At 40.6% G+C, this 14,716-nt stretch overlaps 1 protein-coding gene across 2 annotated transcripts in view; it reads right to left on the reverse strand.

Annotated features, from left to right (window-relative positions):
* Positions 1-14,716, reverse strand: part of CLIC5 (chloride intracellular channel 5) — a 71,620-nt gene that overhangs the window by 46,165 nt on the left and 10,739 nt on the right. The gene's annotated exons all lie outside the window — the stretch shown is intronic.

Here is a 14,716-nt window from a genome sequence, read left to right on the forward strand (position 1 = left end):
CTGATAAATGCCCTTTTCCTTTGGAGACAATATTACTTATTATAATTATAATTATTACATTACTTTGTTGGCTGTCATAAATTTTCTTTATTCATATTCAAGCTGTGAGGTAGCATTTCTCTGTCTTAAAGAATGAGCCCCTTCTAATTATTGCAGCTCTGTGAAACATCCCCAGCACAACTAGAAACATTTTGAGATATGTCCAGTTGGTACAAATTCAGGCCTTGCCTGTGAAATGTTCAGCCAAAAGATTTTCCTGTGAACGTCAAGAGTCTTTCTCATGTCTTGAATGCAGCTTTTGACAGTTCTGGGTTTAAAAACAAATTCCACATTTCCTGTGGAGATGTGTGAATTCAAGGCTTGGAGACAACCTGACATGAAGTTCAGAGCTGTGTAAAGAGATTTGATCTGGGTTCAGATTCAGTTTCAAGCACTGAGACTCTAGAGGTACTTGGATATAGGGGGGAACAGTCTGGCTGTAGTTTTACTTGAAATTATGGATCTGCAATATGTCTGGCACGTGGCATATGCAAGGATCAACAAACAATGTGGGTGAAAGAGTGGTAAAGCATGAGGATGAGTAAGAAGGGATGCATTTCCCATCTACCTGAGGTGTGAGTAGTCTGGTTTTGCAAAATGTCATGGATTTAATCATTAGCTCTGTTCTGCAAATTTCACGGCAACAGCAACAATGTCACCATGGGAATACCAGGGACCACCATAGTGCATGCCATAATTACTGCAAAGTCACATTTTCTGATTTGGATTTTGGTTGTTAAACCTTTGCCAGAAGCTTTTGACTTCTTACCCTTCCTGAAAGGAGGGAAATGCTATGGGAGAAAACAGCAATATGACACCAAACTTCCCCTTGATTTTTTCACCATCTTAGTCATAAATCACAATTTCATCTTTTTCAGAAAAAGATGAACATTCCCTGCTCTCTCCATTTGTTTATTCTCATGCAAAGATTAAGGATTATCCAGACTTGTATCTTATATGTTCTCTGTCTTCAATGGAATGGTGAAAAACTATCTATCTCCAGACCAGAGGACTAAAGGAGGGACAAAGCAGCTGAATCACACAATCATAGAATCAGCTGAATCACAGAATCTGCTGAGTTGGAAGGGACCCACAAGGATCACCGAGTCCAACTCTTAGCAAAGGACATCCCCAAGAGTTACACCATGTGCCTGGAAGAATGATAATGACAAGGGAGAAACAGAAGTGATGGGTTGTGTGGGGCTAAGGGATGTAGAAGTCATAGGGAAAATGAAGAAGATGTGAAATTTGGAAGAAAGAAGATTGATTTGGTGATCAAAAATAAAATTAATTGTGTAGGTCAAATGAGGCCTCCAACAGTCCCAATGGTCAAAATTCCTTCTCAACACTTCCAAAGCAATGGGAAACGTTTTTTTGCCAGAGACACATTGGGAATAGGCAGAGGAAATTCCAAAAACAAAAGATAAACTAAAGAAAAAGTACAGTATGATCTCTGTTCAAAGCTCTGGGATCTGGAAGCCAGACTCATGATTTGGGTGGAGACTGACTCATGGGTTTTGATCTCATGTGACTGGCATAACTGAAAATGCTACCACAAATCACAAGGCCAGCTGGTGACAGAGGAGGGAACAGAATCAAAATCTCCCCAGCAACACAATTTATCTATTATATTCAGCTCTTTTTCCGTGGAAATTATAGGCAAAGCACTCTTGGTTTTGTGAATCCTTTCTCATTGCCTCTAACAGCAGTCAGTAATTCAAGGTTCAGCACTCAGAAAGAGCAAAACCTTAGTAGGTAACAACTTCAAAGGCTTATCAGAGTGTTTTGAGATCCCTTGTGAAGTCTATTAACTACCAGGAGGAGATGAGAAAGAAAACTTTCCAGGCTTAGTCACTCTGAGCTTCAAAGAAAAAAGCTTTCTTAAAGCACTCCAGTAGTGCCTAAATAAAAACCTGTTACATATTTGTCCACGGGTAAGGGCTCAGAAAGGCAGGAATTAAATAATGCCTTCATCAAGATCAAGAACTCAAGCAGCGGTTGGAAAGAAAGGAACATATAATTGACAAGTTGGAGAACCACCATTAATCCCTGCTGTTTTTCACAAAAGCTTTCTCATGCAGCTTCCCTGAAACACAGTAAAAGTGATGAAGCACTTATAAAACAGAGCAAGTTGGTGACATATGCACCCTCCCTGCCAGTAATATTGGATATTTCTGATACAATGATTGCAACTAAGGACAGCCTGACAATTCTGAATAAAAGACTGCAGCTAGGGACAGATTTGAGGCTTTGTGGGCACTAGGATAAAGGAGACAGAGTTGTTAAAGTGCACTCCTGACTGAAAAGAGACTCACCTGAAAAGGCAAATTCCCATAGTGACCACATAAAAGTATGGAAAAGTATAATAGATTTGAGGATTTGCTGGGTGAGACTCTTTGGCCAAGCACTACTCACCCCACTGAAGTTTAACAGAGGTGCCCAAGGGAAGGTCTCCTGTGTGAGCAAGGCCAAGATGCACATCTGAAAGATGAATCTGTCCACCTTTCACTTTGACTGAAACCACTGAGTGCCTTAGTTTTAGGTGGGATGAATGTGGACCCCAGCAATAGCAAAGCCTGGAGTTAGTGGAGACAGAATTTCTGGAGTCTTACATTTCTCCATCTTGGAAACAGCACTTTCTGCTCCCATTGCTTCCCACAAACATAATTTCATTAGTTTTCCTACCCAAAATGTATGCTTTTCTACTTAGTCTCCAGCTGTTTCAGTCCTTCACACTAAGCAATGCCAGGTCCTGCCCTGGAACTCCGTACAATCCCATCAGGAACAGCCTCCTGTCAGACCAGCTGCTTCCCTCCATCTGAGCAATGGCAAGAATGAACAACATGTTCTCCTTTATTAATTATAAGGTGCTTCCCCTTAAACAGTTCAGCTATTTTTAGTGAATTAATTAAACCTTAAAAACATTTGTGTGCGTGCATGGGGGCTGCATGAACTCATTATCAATTAACAAAATTTAGGTGGTTTAAGGAGGGAGAAAAAATAGTCTCAGTGATTTTATGAACTTGTGTCAAGTATTTTTTGTGAAGTCATGGCAGTATCAAAAGCCTCCATCACTGCACAGCACAGCTGAACAATGTGAACAAGGAGCTCTTCTCAAGTTCAAGCTAATGCTTTGCTATAAATGAAATAACTGGAATAAATTTCCTCACATATTCCAAAAAAATACACCAACTGGTACATGCAATACACACAGACAACTGTATATTATTTTAACTAACCTTAATGGAGGAAAAAAAGACAAGTTGCAGGTTTTTCCCCAAAATACAGAATTTCAAAGAAATACACCATCATTAATAATGACTAAGCATCTAGCTTAAAAATGGCAGCACTGGAAAGAACTGCATATGGCAAAGCACTGCAGATTTTCCAGGCAAGAAATGTATTTGAGTTTATCTATCCTCCTTCTTTCATTTTTCACTGCATTTAGGTCACTCTGCACGTGGTCCAGAGGTATGTTAGACTGCGGGGTAAAGCAAGGAGGTATTTTTGATTGCATTAAAACACTTTTTTTTAAAGGATTTTAACAAGTTAACAAAAACAAGCAGGCTAATTCACCTAAATGTTTCCCAGTAAAGATTAAGGAGGGATTTGATTTCATCATCCCTACAATCAAACTCAAGGCTCACATTACACATGGTTACATCCTCTCTGTTTTAAAACTGGGAAAGCTCCTGCCTTTTGACACTTACTCTCCTTACGCCCAGAGCCCAAATGGGAAGTGAAAATCCTATTGGAAACGCAAAGCTGGCCAGGAAATATCCTATTTATTGTGCAATTAAGGAGAAAAAAAATCTGTCTTAGTAATTATACCACACACACAATAGCACAAATCTCCATTGTAGGGGAAAAAACATGGGTTGCAACATGAGATCAGACATGCCAAGGTATTGCTTTAGTAAGGGTTATTTTTTTTTCCATTTTCTTGTCCTTTTTTTCCTTCCCAATTTCTCATCCAAATGCAAAAGCCAGTGAGCTTTCTGGAGTGCCACCAACCAAGAGGCAAGCTAAGAACTGCACATTCATAGAGCAGCACTGGTAGGTCTTAGGTAAGAAGTAAATCTTGTCTCACAAGCCCAGTGTATCACAGGACACTCTTGTTGACTGTGGCTCTGATTCAGGAAAGCATTTAAGCATGTGCTGAAATACATCCCAATTCAGAGGAAGTATATGCTTGACTTTAAGCATGTTCTTAAGTCCTGTTGATTTCAATAGGACTTAAGCACATACTTAAGTACTTTCCTGAACAGGGGCCTATAAAAACAAGAATAAATTTTCTCTGCAGCATTTCAACTTCATTGGACTTTTCCTGAGATTTCCTTTTGCTAGGAGAAGCTGTGGGCAGCAGCCTTCCAAAGGAGGACAAGATAGAGCAGGAACATGTCCCTAAGCACACACACATGGAAATGGACCATGTGCACATATGTCAAACAAAAATAGAGCCTTGCCTGAAGGGCTGTCAGGGCAGTAAGAAAACAAAAAGGAAGTGGTGAGACTCCTTAGCCAGCTCCCCAAAAGCCAGCCAAGATGCTGTCCAAGCTTGGCATTACACACAGGCATATATTTCAGATGCACATAAGCTGAACTGGCCTGTGCTGCTGGCCAATTTGAGGGGAGCTGCTTCTCATACTGGGTTCCAAGCAGCTGAGCAGGGCTGAGCATCTCCAAGGAGCTGCCACTGCTCTCTCAGATCTCTGCAGCTTTGGAAGAGATGCATTTGTACTCTTGAGGCATTCAGGACTTTCAGGAGATGGAATTGCAGGTCAGGGACCCCATGGGCATCATGCAGTTAGGACAAGACAAATACTATCTATAGGTTAGGTAAATCATGATTTTTCAACTTTTTATTTCCACATGAGGGGCAGCATGGGATCAGTCCTATAGGTTGGCTTCTTCCAGAGAATCCTTTCATGATGGTTTAGGATATTCACAGTTGAAGATCAGATTCATCTGCCACATCAGCTGAGGTCCTGCTAGCAGAGCAGCTGCATGCACAGGCATCAACCTGCACAAATAGGTCCCAGTTGTCTCAAGGGCTTTGTTGGAGCCACTGGCCACTGTATTTGCTCTTGCATGAAATATTTTTTGCTCTGAAATAAAGCTTGTGATGTCTGAGAACTTCAATCAGTCATGTGCAGTTTAGATTTAGAAAACTACAGACTAGACATGGGTGAATGGTCTGATCACATGGAAAGGATTCCATGTTATTCCACCACCTCTTCTACTTTCTTCTAAAGCTCCATGACTTGACAAATATCAGTAGAGTAGAAGAGCATAGACTCGTCTGACACCCTAGAACATGATATTGTTTTCACTTCATTTATATCTGTGGATCTGTTACTCAGCTTTGCATGCAGTCAACCTAATGAGAATTTAATATCAGATAATCAGAAGTAGTGGGAATAGTGGGAACTATAATAAAACTTCCTACACCAAATATATATATATATATACACATATACATATATATATATATACATAAAGTTTGGTACCAATTTTTTTTTTCCAAGAGACCATATTGCAGCCTGCTCTGCTGTGAGGAACTTCTGAACACCATGACTGACTTTCAGAGGGTGATGTGTAAAGGAAAAGCCCCCAGAAGAGTGAGAGTCATTAAGTAACACCAGCAGTACTGTAGAAAGAAATCACATAGAGCATGTATTTATATTCTTTTAATGTCAGCAAAGTACAAGCTAAAGGATGGGTGCTAAATGCAGGCTGACATTTTCAGAGTGGCTAACAGTTTTAGATCTTGTGAGACAATTTGAAGGCAGCTGACTTCTCACAAGTCTCAACTCTCTGCACTTGGCAAATCATGCCACAAGCAACCCAAAATGAAAAGCTGATTTTAAAAGCCTCAGTAAGAGGCAAGTATCACTGAGTGTGAGTTTCTTGAGCAACTACACAAAAAATTCAGTGTTCAAAAACAAAATCTCCATTGGATGAATATTCTTCGAGGAGCTCACTTGGAATTTGACAAATACCTGATGGAGATGCATGAAAGCTTTGGCCATATCACCTTGGGGAATACACCTGGAGTTGTGGTCTTTGGCCAGCCCCCAAGGATGGGAAAGGTGCTGGGACCACACAAAGCTGGGCGGTCACAACATGCAGGACTCTCAGGGCTCCTGGCTGCCCAGCAGCCCACCCAGCAGACAAAATTTCCTTCTAAAATTCCTATTGCAGTTTCCCTCCTCACAGAAACCCCACCACAGCCTCTGTTCAGTAATGCTGTGAATGTTTTAAAATGGGCTTTTTAGACTTAGCGCAATTTAGAGCAAAATCTCGAAATTCTTCATAACCAAAAACTGCCATTCTTGTCATAGCAGATTGCACACCAAGTTCCTGTGTTTCAGAACACAGAAGACTGAAAATACAGGTGTTTCATTCTTGGTTTGATGGACAAACAACAATCATTCTTTTACACTTCTTCCTGAGCCTTTTCCAATTTAATAAAGCAACTGTGCTCCCATCACTCACCAGGATCCTGGCACAGGATCCTGGGTACCCACATCAGCCAGTGGATGCAACCTCAGGAAACAGCTTTTAAAAGCTTTGCTTTTTGGGGACCTATCAATAATTCACTGTGAGTGAGACATCACAGGAACAAGAAAATAACTCAAGAAATGTCAGCTGTATAAGTTTAGCATATAGAAAGATACCGGAAAAAATGAGTAACAGTAACTCACAAGTGAATGTGGAAATCTAAAGTTGATAAGAAAAGACAACATGGACATACCAGGAACAAATAACATGAATTAACCCAAGTACATTTTGTTCTCTGCCAGGTTTCCCAGCACTTTGGGTAAGAAAGAAGAAGCATGAACCTAGAGCTGACCTCTGTAAGGTTTATGACAGCAAATCCAGACCATATTTTCATTAACAAAATCGGGAAACAAGGCCAGTATGAAACCTCTGCAAAGTGCTTGTACATGTAGTTGAAAAAATACTTATGGAGCAGCAATAACCAAGTTTTCTGTTAGCACATAAACACATAACAAATAGAGGTGCCATAAAGATCTGTGACAAGATGAGTCATATTTAATGTTTCCATTAGCAAAATGGAGGAAGGAACAGACAGAACTTTACAAAATTTCCTGGCAACAACAAGCACAGAGAGGTTACTGGGATTTCCCAGGAGAGGAGTAGACTCAAAGTGATGCTAAGAAGTTGGAACAAAGTGCCTGAAATCACTTAAATGAAATCCAGCAAAATAAACTCCAAGGTGTAAGATGTCAGAAAAACAAAATGTGATGTACAAAATGCAGGATGGGGAATAGCTGCTGAGGGAAAAGTGAAGGAGGTTTTACGTAAATCACAATGTGAATCATCTCTCTGTGCCTCTACAGGAAACAGCAACAAGTTAATGAGATGTACACGTGTTGCTCTACTACAACAAAACAATCTCCTCAAGCATGCATGAGACTCCTTCATGATGATCCATTGTTGTTCATGCCCACAGAGGAGGGGATTAAGTATTTTGCTCAATTTGCAACACCAAAGATTTAGGAGGGGAAAAAACTAGTGTAATTATAGGACTAATGAAACACAAAGCAGGCTTTCTAAGGAGATTGTGTAATCTGCATCTAGTGGAGGCTTTGAAGAAAACCAAAAGAAGCTGGTAAAACTGGTCTTGATTTATTTCATCCTGCTGCAGAGCAAAGAAGGGGCATAGAATGTTTTAAAAATCCTTTTTAACAGTATATATTAGTGACTCTGACAGTAAAGCTGCTCCTGCTGCTGGATGCTTGGTAGCACAGACTTTTGCCTCCTTCTGACCTGCACAGGATGAAGTCTGGCCCCAGTGAAATCAATGACAGTTTTGCCCACGACTTTGACAGTACCAGAATTTCACTCAGAGGTTTCATGGCCAGAGGGAACAATTATCATATCTTTCCTGACCTTTTGCATCATACAAACATAGATTTTGCTCAGCCTGTAGCCAATATTTTGTGGCTGAACTATAACATATATCTTGGAAGGGTTTTTGGGAGAGGCACAGGCCTCACATAGAGTGGTAGTAAAATCCCCTCTAGCGTTGCCTGCTTGCATTGCAGGGAGCAGCTCCTGCTCCCAAGGAAGCCAACATCCCTTTTCTGGGGTTTTCCAAAAGGTACCTAACCTGTCACATCAGTTATACATGCAATCTTTTTCTTATCTATCAGCTGCATTTATGCACGTGGGTTCAAGAACTGGAAGGAACTTTAGTGACAAGATCTGAGGAGTCAGGACATAGCAGTATTTAGAAAATTATCACAATTTTTTTTAGTAAAATTCAATAGAGATGCTGAAGCATCAGCTACTGTTGGTTGCTTTGGATACAATGGTGTATCTCACAGGAAGAAGTAAGGGCTTTGAACAAGGAAGTCACAAATCCCTTTTATTAAGATAAATAAACTTAGAATCATAGTGGTTTGGGTTGAAAGAGATGTTAAAGATCATCTATTCCCAACCCCCCTGCCATGGGCAGGGACACCTTCCCCCATCCCAGGTTGCTCCAAGTCCCACCCACCCTGGCCTTGAACACTTCCAGGGATCCAGGGGCAGCCACAGCTTCTCTGAGCACCCTGTGCCAGGGCCTCACCACCCTTACTGGGAAGAATTTCTTCCTAATATCCAATCCAAACCTGCTCTCTTTCAGTTTGATGCCATTTTCCCTTGTCCTGTTACTCCAGACTCTTGTAAATATTTTCTCTCCATCTTTCCCGTTGGCTCCCTTCACGCACTGGAAGGATCTTGTCCTGCAAGATTTTGATAGCATTGCCTGTTCAGCTCCGCATATCCATAATGCAGCTCCTTCATTTTGGAAGCTCAAGCCTGCAGGATCTTGTTGGGGTTTTTGCCTTTAGGTGCCACATCCACTGATGGGTTATATCCTAATGGAGTTGGTGGTGGATGCTCCATCCCTGGAAACGTTCAAGGTCAGGCTGGACAAGGCTCTCAGCAAACTGAGCTAGTTAAAGATGTTCCTGATTACTGGAGGAGAATCATACTAGATGACCTTTAAAATGTCCCTTCCAACTCATAAAATGCTATGATTCAGTGATAATGTACCTTATCTAATTCCATAACAGTCAGTACTCACACTAAATATTCCCACTACATTTTCCACTGACTTCAGTGAAAGCAGAGTCATACTTTGGATTCACTAGTTTCTTCCTAATAAATGATTAAAACCACAAGTGCTCTGAAGAAAGAATTTGTGAATAACTCTCATCTAGCTATTCACAAAGCACCAATTTTAATACTTTCAGATATTGATGATTCTATATCCCGAGAGATAATTAGATACCAAAAAAAAATCATTTCCCCTTGGGGAAGCTGCTGAAAATAAAATGAGAGATCAGTGCCAAAAGGTGTCATAGGCAATGCAAATTCTAGCCAAATTATTCCTGTTTCTAGTGGAGATCAGGTGCAAATCAGGTGTTTCTCCACAACAGGATCTGTGCAGAGCTCCCATTACAGTACCAGAATCCTCCATGCATTTTTTCTTGTAAGAATTAAATCTGGCACATCTTAAATTTGGATGTCTGTTAAAAATCTCTGAGCCAGGGGTAGTAATCTGGCCACACAGCATATTCTGCAAATGTTGGTGAATAGCAGCCAAATTTCCATGCCTCTAAGCAGCATATCAAACTAACAAATAATAACAGCAGCCAGGTGCTGAAAGTCAACGCTGAACCTGAAATAAGATCCAGGGCTGAATTATTTATTGAAATTCCATGACTTTATTTGCAGTCTTAGGAAAGAGAGTCACTTGCAGGCACTGCAAATAAAGGTCTGGATGCTGGGTGTTGCTGATAAGGGCATTTACCATACCAGCTGATCCCATAAAGTGTCCTAGGGGGGTCTTGTTTTGTACCTTATTAACATCATAAAAATACTGAATGGGTTAAAAGAGCAATTGGCCATCCACAGGACATGTCCCAGAGTGGGCAGGACCAGACCTTCCTCTCTCCTTTTGCATCTCCAAAGTTCACAGCCCTGCAGAGGGCAGGGGGAAGCTCCATCCTGAGATGTGATGGGTGTTTCTGACTTCCCCTGAAAGCACATCAAACTGTGCTGCCAAGGACCAGCAAACCACAGAACCAAAGCAGGCTTTGGTTTGATGTTTGCACCACGTGTGACTTCCAAGCACAACCCACGATCACTCCAATAAACTAATTGTCAATACAATATTACTGGTATTTGGGCAAAGCCTTAATGCCCTGAGAATAAAAGTGCCTTATAAATAATATTCTGGTTTCCAGCTACTCACACAGAAATAATTACAGAGTTCAGTATCAAGGGGATTTTTTTTTTACTTTTCATATTTTGTTCCTTACTGTATTTGTTTATCTGATCATCTACACAGACAGGCAGTCATATTTAGCCATTAGAGGGACATTGCACTACAAGGCAGTTTTTTCTGATGCCATTCCCTCTGAATATTTCCTTAAACAAGAAACAGAGAGCAAGTTCTGAGTTTATAAGTAGAAATACCTGCAGTGAAAGCAAGAGTCTAAGATATACACAAAAACAGCAAGTAAACGTTTCTTGGGATCCACCTAAAAGCAAAACAATGTGTGTGTTCAGTATCAAATGATGGAGAAAAGAAACAGTGGTGCTTTCCAAAAGCTACTGAGAAATTCTGAATACGTGTGTGTATTAGTAAAAGTAGAATTTACAAATATTTTTTTGCACAATGGGCTTCTGAATTTAATGTATGATAAATATTGTAAACAGAAAACAGATCAAAGAGAGAAGTCTGGAACACATTTCTTGTTTGCTCAGGATCCCAGTGCAGGATGATTTCTTAAATTCCTTTGTCTGTAACGTTTGAGCCAGTCTGAAATGCTTTAAAAAGAAACAGTTTTGATAATTTTCTCAAAACAAATTTTTACCTGATGCTGAGAGTGAATTTCCTCTGATTTCATTTTATCCTGTTATACAGCATGAAAAACAAAAACAACCAAACCCAAAACCAAAGCTTAATTAAGTTTAATTCAATGCTATTCATCAAAATAATCAACTGCACTTTCCTAAGCACCTCATCCCCTCTCTTACTGTCTGTCCTTTTCTTTCTGGGATCCTTGATGATGCTGTTAATTCCAAATATAATCTTTTTTTTTTATTCTTATCACTCCTAAGTTCCCCATGCTGCAAGTGGAGTGCCCTCCAAAAGGCCCAGCAGTGACTCCAGAGTGGCTGAGCAGCAGAACTCTTCTCCAGCCTGTTCTTTCCTCCCACAGCCTCCTCAGAAGCAATCAGTAGCCTTCTTCCCCAAATGTCTCTTGCTTGCGCTCTTCCCCCACAAGAAAATAATCACCTTGTTGATTTTATTTCACTTTATGCCCCTCACCTTTCAGCCCCATTCCCCACTCCCTGGCTTCACCCCTGATTTGGTGACAGCAGCCAAGGATCTGTCCCCAGCTCCCATCCCTTCCTCTGGCTCTCCACTCTGCTTCTCTGCCATTGTTACCCAGCTGCTTTATTCAAATCAAACAAATCCTTTTTGATATGGTGGAAATGGAGTGTGACACAAGGGTCATGCTCTCTAAATCTCCTCATCCATTTATTGTTAAGTTCACAAGAAGGTGCCACCTTCTCTGAAGACAATCCAGGTTAATCAGGTAATTGAGAAACCAGGATTTGGCAAGAGAATTTCTGAACATTTTCTATACACTTGTGTACAGCTGGGCCTAATTCCCTCAAATACCTGAATAAGATCTGAAAAATAAGCTATTTTTTTAATCTTTACTTACAATTCTCTCTAAAATGGAGACTGTTTTTCCCCCTATTATTGTAAAATGTCAAGCACACATGGGTGGTCTTCAAAAAATAACAAGTAAGAGAAATCCTATAATTTCACACTTCCAATGCAGAGCTAAACATCTGTTAGTACAAAATCTCTTTTTCTGGCAGAATGGCACAAGGTGATTAGTACCAATGCTGCACTCACTGTCAAAGATCCTGCATATGGCTTTAAATAAATGTTAAATAAATATTCAAATAATTTTAGTAAGTTAAAAATTATTAATCCTTGGTGTGAAAGGATTAATAAATCCAGAGTGAAAGAGATGTCATGGGACTAATTATAACTTTATAAAGATGACAATATTTATATAACTTCATAAAAGTATATATAGCTTTCTATAAAAGTTACATAACTTCTTCATGGCTCCCATCTTGGCCACATCCTTCCCCAGCTCTTCAAGGCTGAACATGAGGAGCTGTCTACAGTCAGCATTTCTAAGATATATTATTATTGTTGAATCATCTGTTTTGAGATAAACTCTGAATCACGGGGGCATCGAGCAGAGATTCTGCTCAGGCAGAGAACGAGGCGTTCCCACAAGCACAGGTCACAGGGCGGCTGGAGCCAAGGATGGGCAGGGGATGCTTCCCACTCTGAAACAAGGCTTCCCACACCCATGTTCACCTGCCTTTAGTAGAGACTGAATAGCAGGAAGACTCATGGAATGTTTAGAGAAAGAAGTAATGGAAGATTTGTAAGTATGGAATTGAAGCATGTAATAGATGATCACATTTGTGCACTCTGAGGAGCTCCTAGTGGCTCTGTCTTGGACCAAGCTGAGTACAGAATGTTTAATGCAGAGGAAACATCATTTTTGAACCTCAAGCAAGACCCAGTCCTAGGACTGAATCCAGAGCTAAACTGTGAGACTCAGAGATATTGCTATAAAAAAGAAAACAAAAACAAAAATTCAAATTTAGCACATCTTGGTACAGGAAAGGGCAAAATAGAATTCCTTGTCAAACTGCATGGGTGAGTTAACACTCAGAATGAAAAGTGAATTAAAATGAACCAAATTCCAATTGAAGACTGAAAATAGACTTAATAATTAAGGGCATTGCTGCACTGAATCCTCTTGGCATGTCTGGGCATTGGAAAGAACTAAGCACAGAAAAACAACTAAAACTGCCATTCTGAGAGAACCTAGAACCTGCAAGAATATTCCATGATTCAATCCCTCTTCATTCAGGAAGAGCTTTTTTAAAAAATACTACAAATAAAATAAACAAGCAAAACAGGTCTCCAGTTGCACACTGAATCAGCAGCAATGGCTCATCACAAAACACAGGGCAGTGAAAGAAGATAATTTCCCCCATGATATGCATTTGCATCTGTTTGAAGTTGCCCGTTCAGCAGCTAAAAGCAAAAGGAAAGCAGGAACACAACGTGCCTGTTGACCCACACAAATTGAGGCACAATCTAGAAAAACACCAGCAACAATAGCAATGATCCATCAGGGCTGGTTTCTCTGATTTCCACTTGTTTGGGACAATACACAGGTACAGGCACGCACCAGCAGGCAGAACAACAACAGCTACAGGCCCTGGATGTCAAGGTTCAGGGGCTTTATTTGGGTGTTAAAATGTCATGAAGAGGACAAGCTTGGCAATCCATACAGAGCCAGCCATTCAGATACCAGCCCAACCTGAAAATTAATTCAGTATTTTGTCAGGAGTTAATCCACAATGATTGGGTAGCCTTTACAGTCACTCATCTGTGTAAAGGGAAAAGAGGGGAAATTTTACGTGGACATGCTACTGGACTACAGAGATATGAAAATGAATGTTGGGGCAGACATTTCATAGGGGATGAAGCCAAGGCACAGTATTGTGGCATGACTTAGGCAATGACAGACAGAAACAGAAAAGGCATTCCACTCTTCTCTCTCCCATTTTAGCTCTTCCTCATCTCATCTTCAAGGTCTGACCTGTACTGGCACAGCAATCATCAGCTCAGCCTTTGGAGGCCCTTCCAAAGTCTGGCCCTGGCATAACCAGGTTTGATAAACAAAGGTAAGATAAGCAATTCCATATTTAACCAGCACTTGAATTAACCACATTCCATTATCACACCCAGGACACGTAAGCAGCCTCTCAGCATCATTTCTGTCAGACTAGCCTCAACCAGATTTGTGCTGCCATTCAGAGAGACAGAAAGCAAAGATTACTTCTGTGCCTCAACCAAGCCCTGTTCTGTTTTGTCAAGACCTGCTCTACAGCAATGCCCTGCTGGTTTCCAGATTTTCTGATGTGTTTATTCCTTTCTTGTCCCTTGCTATGTGTGCTTCATTACAGCATATCTAGTCTTGGTCTGAACCAGAGGCAGACAGGGCATGGCTTCTTCTCATTCCAACAGGCAATCACCTTTACAATTACAATTAAGCCTACTCCTACTCTGACATTACATTTGACCTTAACTATTGATATGTTGTAGAGAAGTTGCGAATTCCCCATCCCTGGAAGGGATCAAGGCCAGGTTGGACGGGGCTTGGAGCAACCTGGCCTAGTGGAAGGTGTCCCTGTCCATGGCATAGGGATTAGAAACAGACAGTCTGTATGCCCATTCCAACTCAAACCATTCTGTGATTCTCTGTCTTGTTACACCCCTTACCACTGTACTAAAAAGACCCCGCAGATACATTTAATATTGCAGTCAAGTGATGCTTGCTCTTTTAATTAAAGGAGAAAGGCTGCCTTCAGGATGGCAATCTTAAGCAATATTTAACCTTAAAATTATTCTTCTCGACTTCTTTTCCAATGTCCTAACACACATAAGGTCTGTGTTATTTAAAATACCCAGTCAAAAGATAATCTCAACCTTGACCCCTCCCTACTAATAGCAGTGGTAAAAAGAGAAAGTAAA

The sequence above is a fragment of the Zonotrichia albicollis genome, chromosome 3 (assembly GCF_047830755.1).
Source record: "Zonotrichia albicollis isolate bZonAlb1 chromosome 3, bZonAlb1.hap1, whole genome shotgun sequence".
In the NCBI taxonomy this organism is placed as follows: Eukaryota; Metazoa; Chordata; class Aves; order Passeriformes; family Passerellidae; genus Zonotrichia; species Zonotrichia albicollis.